We start from the raw sequence: 21,661 nt of genomic DNA, 5'->3' as shown, positions 1-21,661 counted from the left end.
CAGGATGCCTCGCCTGTTGGGCCAGTGGCCGATTCTCCGGCAAGGTCCCGACAGTCACAGAGGGCGGGCCTATTAGTTATAGGGAGCTCCAACGTTAGGCGGGTTATGGAGCCCCTCAGGAAAATAGCGGGTAGGTCGGGGAAGAATGCACTCGGTGTGCTTGCCGGGGGGTCTCGTCCGTAATGTGGAGGAGGCCCTTCCGGCAGCTATTGAACGCACTGGGTGTGACCGGCTGCAGATAGTAGCACATGTCGGAACGAATGACGCCTGCCGCTTGGGTTCTGAGGCCATCCTTGGTTCCTTCCGGCGGCTGGCTGATTTGGTGAAGACAACCAGCATCGCACGCGGAGTGCAAGCTGAGCTTAATATCTGCAGCATAGTGCCCAGAGTCGATCGCGGTCCTCTGGTTTGGAGCCGTGTGGAGGGTCTAAACCAGAGGCTCAGACGACTCTGCGACTATAATGGTTGCAAATTCATCGACCTCCGTTATTGGGTGGAGAACTGTAGGGCCCCCCTAGACAGGTCAGGCGTGCACTACACACCGGAAGCAGCTACTAGGGTAGCAGAGTACGTGTGGCGTGCACACGGGGGTTTTTTAGGTTAGAGGGACCCCCCCTTGGGCGAAACGATAAAATACCTGACGGCTTACCAGAGAGGACATTATCATCGTTGATAAAGAACGTCCGTCCTCAGAGACCAAAAACAGGAAAAGTCAACGTAATATTGGTAAACTGCAGGAGTATCCAGGGCAAGGTTCCTGAATTAGTATCTCTTATTGAAGGAAATAGTGCGCATATAGTATTAGGAACGGAAAGTTGGTTAAAACCGGAAGCGAACAGTAACGAAATCCTAGACACAGAATGGAATATATACCGCAAGGATAGGATAAACGCCAATGGTGGAGGAGTATTTATAGCAGTAAAGAATTCAATAATATCCAGTGAAGTTATTAGCGAATGCGAATGTGAAATAATCTGGGTTAAGTTAAGTATCAAAGGTGGGTCAGATATGATAGTCGGATGCTTCTATAGACCACCTGCATCAGCAACCGTAGTAGTTGAGCGCCTCAGAGAGAACCTGCAGAACGTCGTGAAGAAGTTTCGTGATCATACTATTGTAATAGGGGGAGACTTCAATCTACCAGGTATAGAATGGGATAGTCACACAATCAGAACTGGAGCCAGGGACAGAGACTCTTGTGACATTATCCTGACTGCCTTGTCCGAGAATTACTTCGAGCAGATAGTTAGAGAACCAACTCGTGAAGCTAACGTTTTAGACCTCATAGCAACAAATAGACCGGAACTTTTCGACTCCGTGAATGTAGAAGAGGGTATCAGTGATCATAAGTCAGTGGTTGCATCAATGACTACAAGTGTAATAAGAAATGCCAAGAAAGGAAGGAAAATATATTTGCTTAACAAGAGTGATAGGGCACAAATCGCAGAATATCTGAGTGACCACCATCAAACGTTCATTTCTGAGGAAGAGGATGTGGAACAAAAATGGAAAAAATTCAGAAACATCGTCCAGTACGCCTTAGATAAGTTCGTACCGACTAAGGTCCAAAGCGAGGGGAAAGATCCACCGTGGTATAACAATCATGTACGAAAGGTACTACGGAAACAAAGAAAGCTTCATCATAGGTTTAAGAGTAGTCGAATCATAGCTGATAAGGAAAAGCTGAACGAAGCGAAAAAGAGCGTAAAGAGAGCAATGAGAGAAGCATTCAACGAATTCGAACATAAAACATTGGCAAACAATCTAAACAAGAACCCTAAAAAGTTTTGGTCATATGTAAAATCGGTAAGCGGATCTAAATCCCCTATTCAGTCACTCGTTGACCACGATGGCACCGAAACAGAGGACGACCGAAGAAAGGCAGAAATACTGAATTCAGTGTTCCGAAACTGTTTCACTGCGGAAAATCGTAACACGGTCCCTGACTTCAGCCGTCGCACGGACGCCAAAATGGAAAATATTGAAATAAACGATATCGGAATTGAAAAACAACTGCTATCACTTAGTAGCGGAAAAGCATCCGGACCAGACGAGATACCCTTAAGATTCTACAGTGATTATGCTAAAGAACTTGCCCCCTTTCTATCAGCAATTTATCGTAGATCGCTGGAAGAACGTAAAGTACCTAGCGACTGGAAGAAAGCGCAGGTCGTTCCCATTTTCAAGAAGGGTCATAAATCAGATGCGAATAATTATAGGCCTATTTCGCTTACGTCAATCTGTTGTAGAATAATGGAACATGTTTTGTGTTCTCGTATTATGACGTTCTTAGATAATACAAATCTCCTTCATCATAACCAACATGGATTCCGCAAACAGAGATCATGTGAAACTCAGCTCGCCCTATTTGCCCAAGAAATTCACAGTGCCGTAGACACTGGCGAGCAGATTGATGCCGTATTCCTGGACTTCAGGAAGGCATTTGATACGGTTCCGCACTTACGTTTAGTGAAAAAAATACGAGCTTACGGAATATCGGACCAGGTTTGTGATTGGATTCAGGATTTCCTAGAAGAAAGAACACAACATGTCATTCTTAACGGTTCAAAATCTGCAGATGTAGAGGTAATTTCGGGAGTACCGCAGGGAAGCGTGATAGGACCTTTATTGTTTACAATATACATAAATGACTTAGTTGACAACATCGGTAGCTCCGTGAGGCTATTTGCAGATGACACGGTTGTCTACAAGAAAGTAGCAACATCAGAAGACTCGTACGTACTCCAGGAGGACCTGCAGAGGATTAATGCATGGTGCGACAGCTGGCAGCTTTCCCTAAACGTAGATAAATGTAATATAATGCGCATACATAGGGGCAGAAATCCATTCCAGTACGATTATGCCATAGGTGGTAAATCATTGGAAGCGGTAACGACCGTAAAATATTTAGGAGTTACTATCCGGAGCGATCTGAAGTGGAATGATCACATAAAACAAATAGTGGGAAAAGCAGGCGCCAGGTTGAGATTCATAGGAAGAATTCTAAGAAAATGTGACTCATCGACGAAAGAAGTAGCTTACAAAACGCTTGTTCGTCCGATTCTTGAGTATTGCTCATCAGTATGGGACCCTTACCAGGTTGGATTAATAGAAGAGATAGACATGATCCAGCGAAAAGCAGCGCGATTCGTCATGGGGACATTTAGTCAGCGCGAGAGCGTCACGGAGATGCTGAACAAGCTCCAGTGGCGGACACTTCAAGAAAGGCGTTACGCAATACGGAGAGGTTTATTATCGAAATTACGAGAGAGCACATTCCGGGAAGAGATGGGCAACATATTACTACCGCCCACATATATCTCGCGTAATGATCACAACGAAAAGATCCGAGAAATTAGAGCAAATACGGAGACTTACAAGCAGTCGTTCTTCCCACGCACAATTCGTGAATGGAACAGGGAAGGGGGGGATCAGATAGTGGTACAATAAGTACCCTCCGCCACACACCGTAAGGTGGCTCGCGGAGTATAGATGTAGATGTAGATGTAGTCTAATATACGCTGTACCATGCAGCTGTGGCTGACGTATGCATGGTTTCCTCCTAGAGGGTGGTACTGTTCCCCAAACGTCATGCCCTAGCGCCCTGTCTTGCCATGATAATTAGTAATGTTGTGTCCGACTAACTTCTCTTGCTGTCTCACCTAGTGGTGGATGTGACACAGCGTTCTACACAATGGTTCCGTATTCGAATCGAGAGCGAGAGCTTGCCGACATGGTGTTTACTTACGAAAAGGCAAATGGCAACGGGCACCGGGCAGCAAGGTTATATCAAGATACCGACCCCCACCGACAACAACAACAGCATTCAGTGTTTGCAACAGTGTTTTGCCTTTTTTTTTTTTTTTTTTTTTTTGAGAGAGTGTCGTTTCAGGAAGCGGGAAATCATGAAAGATGTACCCGAAATGTTGGGACACCAGACTTGGAGTAAAATATGATTAGCACAGTGGAAGGAGACCGCTCTGTCAGTACCAGGCAGTTGGCTCTGCAGTACAGGGTAAGCGAGACGATCGCATGGTCCATGACAATTGTTACTACCTAACAGCGTATGCAGGGCTTACTAGCGACAGACTTCCCATATCGGAAGCAGTTTTGTCAATCGTTTCTTCACGATTCCGGTGTTTGTGTAATCCATCATATTCACAGATGAGGCCACCTTTTACGTGACATGGTACCTTCGACTTTCATAACAGTCATCTGTGCGATAGTATGCAGAACCCACATAGTATGGTGACAGCAAATCATGAGCATCCGTGTAACGGGTAACGGAAATGTGTGGATCGCGATAATTGGCTGCCGTATTTTGGGGTAAGTCTTCCTTTCACGTCGCCTAAAAGGCCGGAACTATCGGCGTTTCTTGCGGGTGACTTTGCATGCCCTGCTGGAAGAAGTGCCGTTAATGATTCAAAGGGTTATGTGACTGTTAAATGATTGGCTAGTCCACTTAGCCACTAACGTCAGGACGCATCTCAATCATGTCTTCCCTGGTCGACTGATAGGACGAGGGGGCGCAGTTGCATGGCCTGCTCGCGCTGGATCTCAGCCCGTGTGATTTCTGGTTATGGTGCCATCTCAAAAGTATCGCGTATGCAGAGCCAACTCGAGGTGTGGGGACATTGGAGCAGCGTATTCAAGCTGCCTTCGACACTGTTTCGATGCAGCCTGGCCGATGTGAACGTGTGTGACAGAACATGCTACGGCGCGTACACGTATGCGTTGAGGCATATGGAAACCATTTTCAACACGTCTCTGTAACAATTCATGAATGAATAAATGGTCTCTAGCACGGAAAACATGTATTTCCGAACGTTAGTCCACTAAATCTTTTTTATTCCGTATCCTCTCATCGATCAATCTCCAGAATTTGTACACTGTGGAAAAAAATCACACTGTATATGTGGTATTTTTTTTCAATATGTCAATAACCCATGTAATAAATAAATAAATATGTCTACAGAGAAATAGGAGTTTCCAAATCAAGCAGACTAATGTGACTGGTGAAGAGAAGTTCTCAACCTCTGGCTGACAGTGCACCTGAAGTTTAAGAACGCTTTATTGAAGAAAATACTTATATCCGTATTCCGTAATGCAGCGTGACCGTTGACAGCCGCACAAAACCAAGAGATGACAGCGTACCCGGAATCCCCGACGACGAAACAAGGCGCCGCCGAAAACGACGTGTCCAGCGGGCAGCGGCAGGAGTCCAGCCGGCAGCCAAGGCCGAGTGGTCCCTATAAGAGCGGCCGCCAGCGCTCCGCACAGTAGTCTCTGCAGTCCGCGCAGCACACACGCATCTCAGAACACCATGAAGGCTTTCGTAAGTACCGGCCACAGTAGCTCGTAGCACAGAGTAAGGGGCGGTGAAGATGGGTAGATATCTAACACTCGGACCTCCAGATGTCAGACACTCATGTCCTTACCAAATGTTGTACGTCGATAGAATATCAACCAAAACACCGATTAAGTTCGTGCTGTGTGCTCTCGTCCAGTAGAAAATGCGTAGAAGTAATTTAAAGCAACACCAGAACTACGCAGCACAGGGAAAGCGTATATATGGGGGAATGATTTGAAGATCTCGTTGGTATAGCGCCAGCCGCCGTTTAAACCCGCCAGCATGTTAGCTCAGCGTGTTCGGAAAGAGGGTTAGCTGCCCTCTGTAATAAAACATCTGAATGACTTGATCAATAGTGAACTTGAACTCGTGTCATAGCACGTCTGCCACGAACAAATGCAACGAACAATAACGAACAAAATGACATAAAAAAACACCGATGACGGTGTTTTTTAACTGTTTACGCGTGTAACCGTTATCTGGGAGAACATTTTCCTGACATGTAAAAGGACTTTTCGTAGTTTGTAGCAATGTTCTTTTGGCAGTCTGCTTTTGCTTTGTTAGCTGAAAGTAGCAAACCTATAGAGTACATTTGTATAGATAGGTGTGGTGTTCTGTTTGATAGACCACAGCTTACAAAAAAAAAATAAAAATAAATAAACATCATCAGGGGACTTTGAACGCGGGATCTTTGGTACGATGACCTGGCGTCTACCAAATCGTCCTCGCGAGGTCTTCATACTATTCCCTGATACATACACTTATCCTACGCCCAGTAGTTTTGGTTTAACTTTTAATTACCGTTTAAGAGCATCTTCTACTGGAAAACAGCACACAGTACGAACTGAATCGGAGTTTTGGTTGATACTCTGTCGACACATGACATTGGGTACCAATATCGCTGTCTGACATCTGGAGGTTTGCGTGTAAGTAACTGTAAAAGCAGGCTCCTCTTGCTCACGGTAACATTTCTTGCCCTGGTTCGTAGTAGTTTTCTTCAGTATGTGACCAGTCTCTCTAGGACACATACAGTAGAATACCTAGCCATATCAGAGAAGTTGTTAATGTCTTTCTTTCTTTCTTTCCTTGAAATGAACCTTTATCCCGCAATGGTTGCAGGGTCAGCGTGGTTACAATGGAATTGGCAAGTTTAATTGAAAGGGGTGGCTGGATGCCCTTCCTGCCGCCACCCCCATACACTCCAGAATCAGTGTACCCCAGTTGTCTGCGTCTAGTGTAAATCTCGAAATAGTGCGGAAGTGTTACAAATGTCTGCGTGTCGTGTAACTGAGGCGGAATGTGGGGGCCAGCCAGGTATTCAGCTAGTGGGATGTGGGAAACCGCCTAAAAACGACATCCAGGCTGGCCGACACACCAGCCCACGTGGTTAATCCACTGGGCTGATTCGATCCAGGGCCAGCGCGTCTACCCGAGTCCAGGAAGCAGTGCGTTAGCGGTCTCGGCTAACCTGGCGGGTCAGAAGTTGTTAATACCTATACTGGCCAAATTCAGAACATTGAGGTACCTGAGAGCTCTACACCTGAGGAGGGTGTTCCCTTTGGAAGTGAGAAAGTATCGCTACTGTTAATGACCTACTTTAAAGATTTAGAAAATAGTATTAGTTGGTACATTATCTGATACTTTCACGAGATTGTGGAGAAATCCACCCAATTCATAATGACAAATTAATATGCACTGAAGTGCTACAGTTAGCTGTCAATGTGTCGGAACATTTATTTGTCCGTTTCACAAAACGTTGTAAACATAGACTTCATGAGTTCACGAGTTCCAAGGCCTGTTGAGACGAAGTTTAGCTTGGGTTGATTTATACTTTCCTCTTCAAATTTTCTTTACCAGGGTATATTATGATGGATTTTCTTTCACCAAAACTCTGTATGTTACATATATCTGTGTTTCTGCTGTCCACAGGTGTGCTCTTTCCTCGTAGTCCTGCTGGTGGCGGCCGTGTTCGCCCAGGAGAAGGCCAAGGAGGCCCTGAAGGGCGCTGAGGCCTACTACGCCTACGCCGCCCCCTACGCCTACAGCGCCTTCGGCTACCCCGCCGTCAGCACCTACTCCGCCTACCCTTACGCTGCCGCCGGCTACCCCTACTACTACCGCTAAGAAGACACAAATTCTGACATGATGCCTCCTGTACTGATTCTTCTGTTTGTCTCTTTTCTCTAAATACAACTCTATCACAAAACAAAAAGTTCTATCGATTTCATTTTTAATCTTATAACATTAACCCTGTACAAAAAATGTAATATGTAGTATGTCACTAGGTCAATTATTCTGAGATAAACCACACATTTTTAATGTAATATCACCCATTTTTAAAGTCTGTTTAACAATATATACTCACTGCACAAAATAACACAGGCTGTAACTCGACAGGAAGTCGTCAATATGTGGGACAAAAGTTAGCTGCCAAAAGACATCCTTCTCGAAGTCAAAGGCTATAAAACCAGCTAAGTTCAAAAAGCAGTATTTTGCAAAGCATGCCTCTCATTCCAGATATTTTGGATGATTACTTAAATAAAATGATGACCTGATTTTCAGAATGATGGTCTCATTTCATGCACCTTCGTTACTGCTATTCACAAGGTGAATCTGAAATAGAATGTGTCATCAGTTTCAGAGATCAGAATCAACATATGAGTATAAATGCTGATACTGCGTCCCATTCTCTGTATGGTAGTATTTGGAGAAGGGGGGTATAATGGAAGGCATGTTTATAGAGATGTGTCTGATAAAATTGTGCATTTTGTGAATCACACAGTATTATTTCATCTTGAAGGATGTGTCAATGTCAGACTATTGTCATACCACACACTGATTAAATACACATGTGTCATCAATAAACAATGCTGGTAAGAAATGATGACTTATTATACAAAAAGTAACTACTGAACTTTGCTTATCTTATTTATCATTAACAGCAATGATGGCTAACGAGAACGTCTGAACGATTGCATCAAGCACAACTCAATACTACACTCACGTTTTATCTGGACATGAATAAACATCTAATCCTAGACCACCTAACCAAAGCTTCATTGTGGAGTCAGACATATCGAATAGTTGCTGGCAGGTTCATATGTGCCGGCTGTCGTGCCCGAGCAGTTCTAGGGACTTCAGTCTAAAACTGCGTGACCACTACGGTCGCAGGTTCGAATCCTGCCTCGGGCATGGATGTGAGTGATGTCCTTAGGTTTGTTAGGTTTAAGTAGTTGTAAGCTCTAAGGGTCTGATGACCTCAGATGATAATACCCATAGTGCTCAAAGCCATTTTCACATTTCTTCGTGATAGTTGCCTTCACTCGGTATACAATAGGAAGTAAGCCTTGCTGTTGTTCACAAGAGATCAAAGCTGATTTTTACACTACAACAACCTGAGTTTACGTTACATAAAAATCTCAAATACTCCATTACAGGGAATAACAGCTAATCTCTATAGCAGGAAACCTGTTTGAATCGAGGTACCGAAATCTGTGTCGTACAACTACAGTAATCAACTTGTTCTCCTTAATACTTAATTAAATAGAAAAGGGAGGCACTTTATAGGACGGCGCAACGCATCAAAGTCGACAACCTTACTACAGTGCAATATATGAAACGCATTGGATACCGCTTCTGATTTTCACTGTAATCTAAAGATTACTGTTTGTAACACCCCAAGTAACCCGAAAACCCAAATAAGAATGTCATAATAATTTAAAGTAGGGAAAAGTGTTATCCTGACGGGTACGACGAATTAATGAATTTAAATTATTGGAGATATTATTGTTGGACTCAATCTTCATCAAAGTGAACAGTTACAACGAAGAATGGATATAGTATCGAAGACTGCCATACCTGATTAGCCTGGGGCAGGAAACATTAATACGACCACACGAAGATAATACGAATATGCCGATTGTAAAAGCTGTCGTAATTGTCATGATCACCGAACTGAAAAGAATCGTATTTGATCTGATCCATAGGTGTGCGTGTGGGGTGATGATTATAAACTAACTGCTAAGAAGGAAGAATAAAATTGTTCGTCAGTAATGGAAGTCACATATGTTGGCTCCACCATTAATTGAACTGTCTGAAAGTTGATGATCAAAATTAATTAGCTGTAAACATTTTGATTTAAAGAGTGACTTGACGAACATTGAGCATTGAAAGGAGTGTTTTGCCGAGATAATATCACGACGCACGAAAGCAAAATAGCATTATAGATTATCTCTGGATTTGCGTCGTGCCGTAGTGAACAGTCCTGCCTAGCAACGTAACAACAACTACTGATACTGAACCGCAAATGAATTTTTCCTCGCTTCAGTGGTGTGAAACGACGCCAGTGATGAATGATTCACTCAATACTGCAATAACTAACTAACCGGGCATAGCAAATTGCCATAAAACCATGACAGAAAATTAAAATCAGCAGTTCGCATCGCTGAGAAGACTGTGCGGACTCGCAAACGGACTATCATACATTACGCGAGGAACAATTTTCTTTAGAGATTTTGAGGCGCTGGTCCACGTTATCCGACGGGGACAACCATCACTGCGCGTCGCGTCTCCATTCCACCGACCGAGCTGTAGCAGTAGCGGCTCAACATCAGCAGCGACAACAAAGAGGGGAGAGGGGACGTCACATGTTCCTGCTGTAGCACGTATAACAGTGTCGTCTTCACACTATGACACTTGCTACAGTAAAACATAGATGCCTGCATACAGTTTGTGAACCTACCCAACTTAGACAGACGCAAATCACTTTTTGATTTAAAGGACATGTCAATTCAGAAATGTTGCTGAAATAAACATTCATTGACATCTAATACTGTAGTGCGCTATGAAAGCTATTTCATACGATATCATCCATGTGTAAAACGTTCTCAGTCGTCTTGAAGCGTCAAATTAAAAATTCGAGCTATCCTCACGAGCATAGATAGACGAGGATTTCCTTCATCTTAAGGGATACTCGCCAAAAATCGCTATCTGGTACTCCACAGAGATATTCGTTGTTAATCTTTAATTGATACATCCTGTCTGCAGAATATAGTTTAAGCAGAGGCAGTAATTTAATCATCCATTTATCAGGTTCCTTGAGACCATGCGAGACAAATGTGCCTCGTCATGGAATGAGTCAGTACATAGTCTACAGAATGATGACTAGAAAAATGCCATATCATCTTCTGTGCGGGGAATTCATGTATATAATAGGAGGATGTTATAAGGAAACCTTTCGACTTACATTCGAAACGGGATTTATCATTCATTTTTTTGAGTTCCGTTGAAAATCCACTGAAAATTAACCTGCTGAACACCTTCCTGTACACCGCTTGTGGTAGTCTTATCCAACTACACGTCGACTTCCCGTTTAGTGTTCACTGAATTAATGTTGCAGTTTCCTCTGAATGATCCAGTACTATCGACAACAAATCCCATGATATGACACATGAATAGGTATGGTACAGTTACAGTCCCGAAAAACCCGAGCAAAGACCTACAAGAAGTTTAGGCAGGTCTGACTACTCTTTCCTGAGCTAAGAATATTCCTCGTGAGTGCACTATGCTATCTCAGAATATTTTGCAGTAGGATAATACATGCTGCAAACTTAGTTTTACGAGAGACGGCAAGCTCAAGCATAGTTTACACACTCATCGAGCTGTGCTAAACTCGAATCGACTTTGGCCGATTCTACGAAACCGTTTTGATCTGTCGTTTCCGTGCAGACTGTAATTTTACTTGACCATTATTTGTCTTATACTTGTTTCTGTATTTATGATGATAAATGCTTTATTTTTTATATTTATTTCTAATCTAGATAACAATAGAAATAATATTTTATTTGTTTTCCATAGGCCCCTGAAATACCGGGACCACTGGCACTGCCATCGCTAACGTTATGTCCATCGCTACAAGGAAGGTGTACTAGAACAAACATGGCGGAGCAGAGGGGGCAGAGATAGGACTTTAAGAACGAAGATGGCAGAGCAGAGGGTCACAGACTGAAGTATTGGAATAAAGCTGATGGACGGAGGAACTACGAAAACAAATATGGTTTAGTAGCGAGACAGAGATCCAACTACTGTTGTAACACCTTGGGTGTTACAGATCGATCTATGAGAACAAGATGGGAGCAGAATATGGGATATCGAACTAGCAGAACAAGACAGAGGCTCTCTCGTATGTAGCTGTTGCCTGTTTCATTAACTATGACAGTAAAATATTGGGTCGTGATTCAGAGATCAAAAGTCTCTCCCTTAGTCTCTCCCTTTGTCTCTCTCTCTCTCTCTCTCTCTCTCTCTCTCTCTCTCTCTCCCTCCCTCCCTCCCTCCCATAAAATGTTTGTGTGTGTGTGTAGTGTGTGTGTGTGTGTGTGTGTGTGTGTGTAGTGTGCCCAACATGTTTGTGTGTGTGTGTGTGTGTGTGTGTGTGTGCGTGTGTGTGTGTGTGTGTGTGTGTAGTGTGCCCGCGTGTGTTTGTGCACGTACCTTGACTTAGTAGAGCTCTGATTTCCCTATTTCCAAGAAAGGCGTATCGCTCAAGAAGGAACTGCAAAACATGTTAGGATATATATATATATATATATATATATATATATACTGTATGTATGTGTTTGTGTGTGTGTGCTGATGATGCTTCGTGGGTTCTGCAAATATTGTCAAAGCATTTTGCCACTCTCCTCGCCTCAACCCTGCCACCGCATGTGGGAAAACCTAAAGTCAAAGACCGTATCATTCAAGGAGTACTCTCCTACTAAGGGCCTTTCGGATTCTCTCAAATTTCAGTGTTGCAAGGAATGACTTGACTGTTCTCAAAGGATCACCTTCTCCAAACTTCTGAAATATACTACGAAAATACTCCCTTCTCCTCAGAGGTAGGCATGACAGTTCTCGTTAAAACAACTGGTTTTCTGTTATATCGTATTTTTCCACGCCACTTAAACCTGACTGTTAAAACCGTTTAAAATAATCCGTTTCGGAAATAATCGATTCTCGACTTTTAGTCATATTATTTCCCGTAATAAACTTAGTAATAGAGCAAAGATTGAAAATTTTTGATTCTCACAGTTCCAAGCTACAAATAATCAAATTATTACATTAAATAGGCAAATAAAAGGAAACGTAAGCCATCCAACCTTCGTTGCTTTTCTCGAAAAGTGATAAGTGGTTGAATACTACAAAAATCACCAGTATTCTGCTACTGATTATAATTTTTTGAATCTCTGCTCATAGCTCATGTTCTAATTGAGGATCATACCACTATTTCGGCATAACAAATATTCAGTGCTGAAGGATGAGAAGGGAGGATGATGAACTCTATTTTCCGTGTTAATTTGTCCGGTTTCAACGGCTACAAGCAGATAAAGTCTACTATGCAGGCGCAGTCAGCAGATCAACTACTTTCTGTTTTTATTGTATGCTATAAAAGAACTATTGTTGTTTTATTAATGTTACCATAATTTCCTTTCTCTTTTATTGTTTCATAGAACTGTCAGATAAAACCTTAATCTCTTAAAGCAAATGAAGCATTGTACCTCATTGCTACGCCAGTTCGTAAAAATATTTTCGGATAAGGCCCTTGCTGCTATTCTGCAATACAACGGCTGTCCAGCCCCTCCCTCTGACAGACCTTCTGTAAGGTGCTGCTACCTGACAGCACTTTTCCTTTTTTCTGTACGAGAAGTCTCAGAAACGACAAACCAGTAGGCCAGCCATGGAGAATCCGTCCACAGCCAGTTTAGGAGATTTAGAAAAAGATCAGTCTGTCACTACCAGGTTAGAGAACACCCTCTTCCCCCCCCCCCCCCCCCCCCCCCGGCCCCGGGTACTGGCTGTGTTGAACGTGATAGCACACAAGCATTGCTAGGAAACGATATGTTACAATGGGTCCACTTGTATTGCAAACATTTAAAGCTAGTTTCGAAGAATAAACTTGACAAGAAATTTAGAACACATGAAACTCTAACTAAAAATTTAATACAATTCTACAAACCTTTACCACTTTCTTTAACATATCTTTCACATTAAAAATTTGCAGTCAGATACACAGAAATAATGAGCAAGAGTATGGATTTAGAATATCATGCAGGAGGAAGATGGAGATGTTTCTCAGTCTCTAATGCTGTCCGATTCCAGTTACAGAATTTCACTACAGTCATTACTGCAAAGTGAATGCATTACATCAAGAAAACAGAAAGTTCTCGGAAGAAAATTGAAACTATGCTGCTAATTGGGGAACGACTTCCAGAGGAGAATATGGGTCTTCAACATGTTACACCCATCTTGTGTGTTTATGAAACTATTAGTGATCTACCAGAGCTGTGCAAAATGTTTAATAATCAATTCCTGACAATGGTCTGCAACATAAATCAAAATATTATTGCTGTAGGTGAATGTAGAACCCTCGATATTTGGTTTTCAGATAGTTATGTCAAATGCGTTTGAAAGGAAAGATAAAACTGAATCAGTTATTAAAACATAAAGGATAAGGGCTCCAGTCGGTATAATGAACTTTCATATAGTATTCTGAAGATCAAAGTATCACATGCGAGCTTTGTACTGTCGACCATACAATGGGACCCACCGGTGTGGACGGTTTCCTGACGGATTGACTCCTTAGTAAATCCTATTTATAAGAAAGTGTCAAAGAGATGATGTTTTCGAAAGCACGTGCAAAGTCCTGTTTAGGGCAGTTGATGCACATCTTAGTACATATAAATTTTGTTAGTCTCGCTATTTGGTTCAAGAAAGGAGTATCCACAGAACTTTGATTTTATTCTTTTGTGTGTGAGGACATGACAGGGCTACAGGATAGACTGAGAACTAAAGAGTACTCTCGATACATTTAACGCACAGAGAAGAGATTTCAGCATCAATTATCTGCCATTAAATATAAGAAGTGATTCAAAAACGTTTCTGTTCGGAGATGACTCAAGTGTTGTTGTTAAAGGGGTGGAAAATAATTAAAATGATATGGCTAGTAGGTTAGTCGGTAACGTAAGATAGATCAACGCTTAATTGAAACAAACGCTATGCATGTAGTTTCTTAGATTCATCTCTTGTAAAAGTGTTGTCCCAAAACGGTCAAACCGTAAGTGAGGTCGGTTGTTTTAACTTTTTCCACTGAGGGAATATGAAAAGGATTCTCGCAAGTGTCACGTTCAATATCTTGTGCGAAAACTGAATGCTGCCGTCTTAACAACAAGATTAATCTCCACTGTCTGTGAAACTGAAACGGGAATACTTGTTTACTTTGCTTTCTTTCAGTCAGTAATCTCCTATTGCAAAATATTCTGAGACAGTTTTGTGCACTGACAAGGAATATTCTTAGCTGAGAAAAGAGTAGTGAGATCTGCAGTGTCAGTTCATGAACTTTGTGCTGGTCTTTGCTCAGGTTTTTCGGAACTCTAACTGTGTTGTTGTTGTTGTTGTTGTGGTCTTCAGTCCTGAGACTGGTTTCATGCAGTTCTCCATGCTACTCTATCCTGTACAAGCTTCTTCATCTCCCAGTACTTACTGCAACCCACATCCTTCTGAATCTGCTTAGTGTATTCATCTCTTCGTCTACCTCTACGATGTTTACCCTCCACGATGCCCTCCAATGCTAAATTTGTGAACCCTTGATGCCTCAGAAAATGTTCTACTAACCGGTCCCTTCTTTTTGTCAAGTTGTGCCACATACTCCTCTTCTCCCCAATTCTATTCAATACTTCATCATTAGTTATGTGATCTACCCATCTTAACTTCAGCATTCTTCTGTAGCACCACATTTCGAAAGCTTCTATTCTCTTCTTGCCCAAACTATTTATCGTCCATGTTTCACTTCCATACATGGCTACACTCCATACAAATACTTTCAGAAACGACTTCCTGACACTTAAATCTATACTCGATGTTAACAAATTTCTCTTCTTCAGAAACGCTTTCCTTGCCATTGCCAGTCTACATTTTATATCCTCTCTACTTCAACCATCATCAGTTATTTTGCTCCCCAAATAGCAAAACTCCTTTACTACTTTAAGTGCCTCATTTCCTAATCTAATTCCCTCAGTATCACCCGACTTAATTCGACTACATTCCATTAACCTCGTTTTGCTTTTGCTGATGTTCATCTTATATCCTCCTTTCAAGACACTGTCCATTCTGTTCAACTGCTCTTCCAAGTCCTTTGCTGTCTCTGACAGAATTACAATGTCATCGGCGAACCTCAAAGTTTTTATTTCTTCTCCATGGATTTTAATACCTACTCCGAATTTTTCTTTTGTTTCCTTTACAGCTTGCTCAATATACAGATTGAATTACATCGGGGAGAGGCTACAACCCTGTCTCACTCCCTTCCCAACCACTGCTTCCTTTTCATGCCCCTCGACTCTTATAACTGCCATCTGGTTCCTGTACAAATTGTAAATAGCCTTTCGCTCCCTGTATTTTACCCCTGCCACCTTCAGAATTTGAAAGAGAGTATTCCAATCAACATTGTCAAAAGCTTTCTCTAAGTCTGCAAATGTTAGAAACGTAGGTTTGCGTTGCCTTAACCTTTCTTCTAAGATAACTGTACCATACCTATTCATGTGTCATATTATGGGATTTGTTGTCGACAGTATTGGATCATTCAGGGGAAACTGCAACATTCATTCAATGAACACTAAACAGGAAGTCGATATGTACCTGAATAACATTTCATTTCACAAGCGGTGTAGACCAAGGTGTTCAGCAGATTAATTTTTAGTAGGTTTCCAACGGAACTCAAAAAAGTCCCACGTCTTCGATACTACATGGAAAGTTTTTCTTATAACACACTCCTATTACGTACAAGAGTTTCCCCGAAACCTGATGATATGACATTTTTCTGATCACCACTCTAAACTATGTACTGACTCGTTCCACGGCGAGGCACCTTTGTCTAGCATGGTCTCAAGGAACCTGATAAGTGAATGATTAAATTACAGCCTCTAATTTACCGATATTCCACTGCACACAGGTTGTATGAATTAAAGATTAACAATGAATATCCCCGTGGAGTACAGATAGTTACTTTTGGCAAGCATCTCTTAAGATGAAAGAATTCCCCGTCAATCCAACCTCGTGAGAGTGATGGAGGCAAGTGATGAAAGCTCGAATTTGACGCTTCAAGATGACTTAGAACGTTTCACACGAGGATACTATCGTGAGAAACAGCTTTCATAACGCACTGAAGAATTTGATTTCACTGGATGTTTCTTTCACCAACATTTCTGAACTGACATATCTTTTAAATCAAAAAGTGATTTGCGTCTGTCTAAGATCGGGTAGATTTACAAACTGTATCCAGAAATCTATGTTTTACTGTAGCAAGTGTCATAATGTCAGGACGACACTGAAGGAGTTGTTATACGTGCTACAGCAGGAACTATAACCTCTAGATTCCAGTGACAACCAGAAGCGGTATTCAATGCTTTTCGTATACTGCAGTGTAGTAACGCTGTCCACTTCGATGCGTTTCCCCGTCTTACACCGTGCCTCCCTTTTCTATTTAAGAATTAAGGAAAACAAGTTGAATGACACAGATTTGGGTACTTCGATTCAAACTGGTTTCCTGCTATAGAGATTAGCTCTTATTCCCTGTACTGGAGTATTCTAGATTTTTATATAATGTAAACTTTGGCTGTTGTAGTGTAAAAATTCGTTTTGTTCTCGTGTGAACAACAGCAAGGTTTACTTCCTTTTGTATACCGAGTGACAGCAACTATCATGAAGAAATGTGAAAATATAGATTGTTTGGCTGCAATGTTATTTTGTTTTTACTTGCGAGATTTATCCGAAATCTAAAATGAATTACTTAGGTAAAACACAGTTTCACCTGGAGAACAAAGTGTTGGTAAAACCTGTTGTCATTAGACGAACACTGAACCAGCCGAAAGTAACTGGCGACGACTGAAGTAGGGATTTTTCATTTCCATATTGCTTTTGCGTGGTAACGAGCTACTGTTATAAATGTCCAAATAAAACATGAGTGTAGTATTGAGTTGTGCTTGATACAATCGTTCAAACATTCTCATTAGCCATCTGTGTTTTGCTGTTAATAATAAATAAGATAAGCAATGTCATGTAGTTACTTTTTGTATCATAAGTCATCATTTCTCTTCAGCATTGTTTAATGATGACATGTGTATTTGATCAGTGTATGGTATGACAATAGTCTGACAAGGACAGATCCTTCAAGATGAAATAATCCTGTGTGATTCACAAAGTGCTAAATTTTATCAGAGACATCTCGATAAACATGCCTTCCACCGTACTCCCATTCTCAAAATACTACCATACGGAGAATGGGACGCAGTGTCAGCAGCTATGCTCACACGTTGATTATCATCTCTGAAACTGATGACACTTCTATTTCAGACTCACTTTGTGGATAGCAATAATGGAGGTGCATGAATCGAGACCATCACGCTGAATATCAGGTCATCATTTTATTTAAGTAATCATCCAAAATGTGTCGAATGAGAGGTATGCTTTCCAAAGTTGTTTGAACTTAGCTGGATTTATAGGCATTTATTCCGAGAAATAAGACGGATATTGAAACTTCCTGGCAGATTAAAACTGTGTGCCCGACCGAGACTCGAACTCGGGACCTTTGCCTTTCGCGGGCAAGTACTCTACCATCTGAGCTACCGAAGCACGACTCACGCCCGGTACTCACAGCTTTACTTCTGCCAGTATCTCGTCACCTACCTTCCAAACTTTACAGAAGCTCTCCTGCGAACCAGGTTCGCAGGAGAGCTTCTGTAACGTTTGGAAGGTAGGAGACGAGATACTGGCAGAAGTAAAGCTGTGAGTACCCACGAAAGGCAAAGGTCCCGAGTTCGAGTCTCCGTCGGGCACACGGTTTTAATCTGCCAGGAAGTTTCATTTCAGCGCACACTCCGCTGCAGAGTGAAAATCTCATTCTGAAGACGGATATTTTCTGGCAGCTGTTTTGTCCTGCTTATTGATGACTCCCTGTTGAGCTACTGCCTGTGTTATTTTGTGTTAGTGAATACATAGCGTTAAACAGACTTTAAAAATGGGTGATTTTTATCTAAAGTTTAAAAATGGGTTTATTTATCTCAGAAAAATTGACCTAGTGGTATACTAAATATTAGATTCTTTTGTACAGGGTTAGTGTTATAAGATTATAAATGAAATCGACACAACTTTTTGTTTTGTGATAGAGTTGTATTTAGAGAAAAGAGACAAACAGAAGAATCAGTACGAGAGGCATCATGTCAGAATTTGTGTCTTCTTAGCGGTAGTAGTAGGGGTAGCCGGCGGCAGCGTAAGGGTAGGCGGAGTAGGCGCTGACGGCGGGGTAGCCGAAGGCGCTGTAGGCGTAGGGGGCGGCGTAGGCGTAGTAGGCCTCAGCGCCCTTCAGGGTCTCCTTGGCCTTCTCCTGGGCGAACACGGCCGCCACCAGCAGGACCACGAGGAAAGAGCAAACCTGTGGACAGCAGAAACACAGATACATGTAACATATAGAGTTTTGGTGAAAGAAAATCCATCATAATATATCCTGGTAAAGAGAACTTGGACAGGAAAGTATAAACTAAACTATGCCTCCGTCTGAACAACCCTTGGAACTCGTGAACTCATGAAGTCTATGTTTACGACGTTTTGTGAAATGGATAAGTAAATGTTCCGACACATTGGCAGCTAACTGTGACACATTAGTCCATCAAAATATCCACGGGTGTACTGCCGGTCTTCAGTGTCCAACGGGCACAATATTTCGGCGATCATACATGTCGCCACCATCAGGTGAACTGACGGACTGAGCTCCTGTGAACGTGCCGGCACGGAGATCCGTACGCTATGGCTGCTCAGGGGGAACTGCTCAGTCCCCCCAATATACCCTTGGATATTTTGATTATCAAATACGCCGGGAGGAACTCGAGAATCACAACGTCAGTCCACGTTAATTTGACGTTATGAATTGGCTGGATTTCGCCACAATCTCGTGAAGGTATCAGATAAATGTACCAAGTAATACTATATTGGAAATATTTAACGAAGGTCATTGACAGTAGCGATACTTTCTCACTTCCAAAGGGAAGACCCTTCCTGAGGTGTAGGGCTCTCAGGTACCGTAATGTTCTGCATTTAGCCAGTAAAGCCTAAAGCCATTAGTGACTTCTCTGATATGGATACATATTCTACTGTATGTCTCCTAGATAGGCTCGTCTCATACTGAGGAAAACTACTACGGACCAGTGCAAGAAATGTTACCGTGATCAGGTGGAGCCTGGTATTACTGTTACTTACACCCAAACCTCCAGATGTCAGTCACCCATATCGGTGCCAAACGGCGTGTGTCTACTGAGTATCAAGCAAAACACCGATTTAGTTCGTAGTGTGTGCTGTTGTTCAGCACAACCTGCTTAAACGGTAATTAAAATTTACACAAGAACTACGGCGCTTAGGAAAAGCGTATGTATCAGGGAATGGTTTGAAGATCTCGCATGGACGATTTGGTAGAGCGCCAGGTTATCGTACCAAAGGTTCAGCGTTCAGAGTCCCTTGACGATTTTTTTTAAACTGAGATGTCAGCCGGAACAGCACACCTATCTATACAAATGTACTCTTTAGCTTTGCTACTTTCAGCTAACAAAGCGAAAGCAGACTGCCAAAAGAACACTGTTACAAACTCCGAAAAGACCTTTTACATACCTGGAAAATGTTCCTCCATATAACGCTTTCAAGTGTAAACAATTGAAAAAATCGTCATCGGTGTTTTCTTATGTCATTTTGTTCGTTATTGTTCGTTGCTTTTGTTCATGGCAGACGTCCCATGACATACGTTGAAGTTCACTCTTGGTCCAGTCAGCCAGATTTTTTATTACAGGGGGCAGCTAACCCTCTGACGGAACACCTGAGCTAACGTGCCGGCGGGTTTAAACGGCTGATCTTTGGTACGATGACCTGGCGCTCTACCAACGAGATCTTCAAATCATTCCCCCATACATACGCTTTTCCTATGCTCCGTGGGTCTGAGGTTACTTTCAGTTACTGTTTCTGCATTTTCTACTAGACATCAGCACACAGCTAGAACTTAATCGGTGTTTTGGTTGATATTCTATCGACATACAACATTTGGTAAGGACCTGAGTGTCTGATATCTGGAGGGCTGAGTGTTAGATATCTACCCATTCTCACCGCCTCATACATTATGCTACCAGCTACTGTGGCCGGTACTTACGAAAGCCTTCATGGTGTTTTGAGATGTGTTTGTGCTGCGAGGTCTGCAGTGACTGCTGTGGGGAGCGCCGGCGGCCGCTCTTATAGGGGCGGCGCGGCCTTGGCTGCCGGCTGGACTCCTGCCGCTGCCCGCTGGACACGTCGGTTTGGGCGACGCCTTGTCTCACCGTCGCGGATTCTGGATAAGCTATCATCTCTTGGTTTTGTGCGCGTGCCAACGGTCACGTTACATTACGGAATCCGGATATAAGTATTTTCTTCACTAATGCCTTCTTACACTTCAGGTGCATTGTCAGCCAGGCGCTGAGAACATCTCTTCACCAGAATGAGATTTTCACTCTGCAGCGAAGTGTGCGCTGATATGAAACTTCCTGGCAGATTAAAACTGTGTGCCGGACCGAGACTCGAACTCGGGACCTATGCCTTTCGTGGGCAAGTGCTCTACCAACTGGGCTATCCAAGCACGACTCACATCCCGTCCTCACAGCTTTACTTCTGCCAGTACCTCGCCTCCTACTTTCCAAACTTTACAGAAGCTCTCTTGCGAACCTTGCAGAACATTTTTTTTTTTTGTCATCAGTCTACTGACTGGTTTGATGTGGCCCGCCACGAATTCCTTTCCTGTGCTAACCTCTTCATCTCAGAGTAGCACTTGCAACCTACGTCCTCAATTATTTGCTTCACGTATTCCAATCTCTGTCTTCCTCTACAGTTTTTGCCCTCTACAGCTCCCTCTAGTACCATGGAAGTCATTCCCTCATGTCTTAGCAGATGTCCTATCATCCTGTCCCTTCTCCTTATCAGTGTTTTCCACATATTCCTTTCCTCTCCGATTCTGCGTAGAACGTCCTCATTCCTTACCTTATCAGTCCACCTAATTTTCAACATTCGTCTATAGCACAACATCTCAAATGCTTCGATTCTCTTCTGTTCCGGTTTTCCCACAGTCCAGTTTCACTACCATACAATGCTGTACTCCAGACGTACATCCTCAGAAATTTCTTCCTCAAATTAAAGGCCGGTATTTGATATTAGTAGACTTCTCTTGGCCAGAAATGCCTTTTTTGCCATAGCGAGTCTGCTTTTGATGTCCACCTT

The 21,661-nt window shown here is 42.5% G+C and overlaps 2 long non-coding RNA genes across 2 annotated transcripts; one reads left to right on the top strand and one right to left on the bottom strand.

The window, feature by feature from the left end:
• The first annotated feature begins 5,130 nt into the window (after window positions 1-5,130).
• On the top strand, window positions 5,131-7,562 carry LOC124606975. The gene is made up of 2 exons (XR_006978754.1): window positions 5,131-5,335; window positions 7,280-7,562. It is a non-coding gene; the product is annotated as an uncharacterized LOC124606975 (long non-coding RNA).
• A 10,964-nt stretch (window positions 7,563-18,526) lies between these two features.
• LOC124606976 lies at window positions 18,527-20,694 on the bottom strand. Its single transcript, XR_006978755.1, has 2 exons — window positions 20,565-20,694; window positions 18,527-18,809 (listed from the first exon to the last, which is right to left on the bottom strand). It is a non-coding gene; the product is annotated as an uncharacterized LOC124606976 (long non-coding RNA).
• Between the last annotated feature and the right edge of the window lie 967 nt (window positions 20,695-21,661).

The sequence above is a fragment of the Schistocerca americana genome, chromosome 3, assembly GCF_021461395.2.
Source record: "Schistocerca americana isolate TAMUIC-IGC-003095 chromosome 3, iqSchAmer2.1, whole genome shotgun sequence".
Lineage (NCBI taxonomy): Eukaryota > Metazoa > Arthropoda > Insecta > Orthoptera > Acrididae > Schistocerca > Schistocerca americana.
The sequence above is the reverse complement of the archived record's forward strand: the minus strand, read 5'-3'. Positions and strand labels throughout refer to the sequence as shown.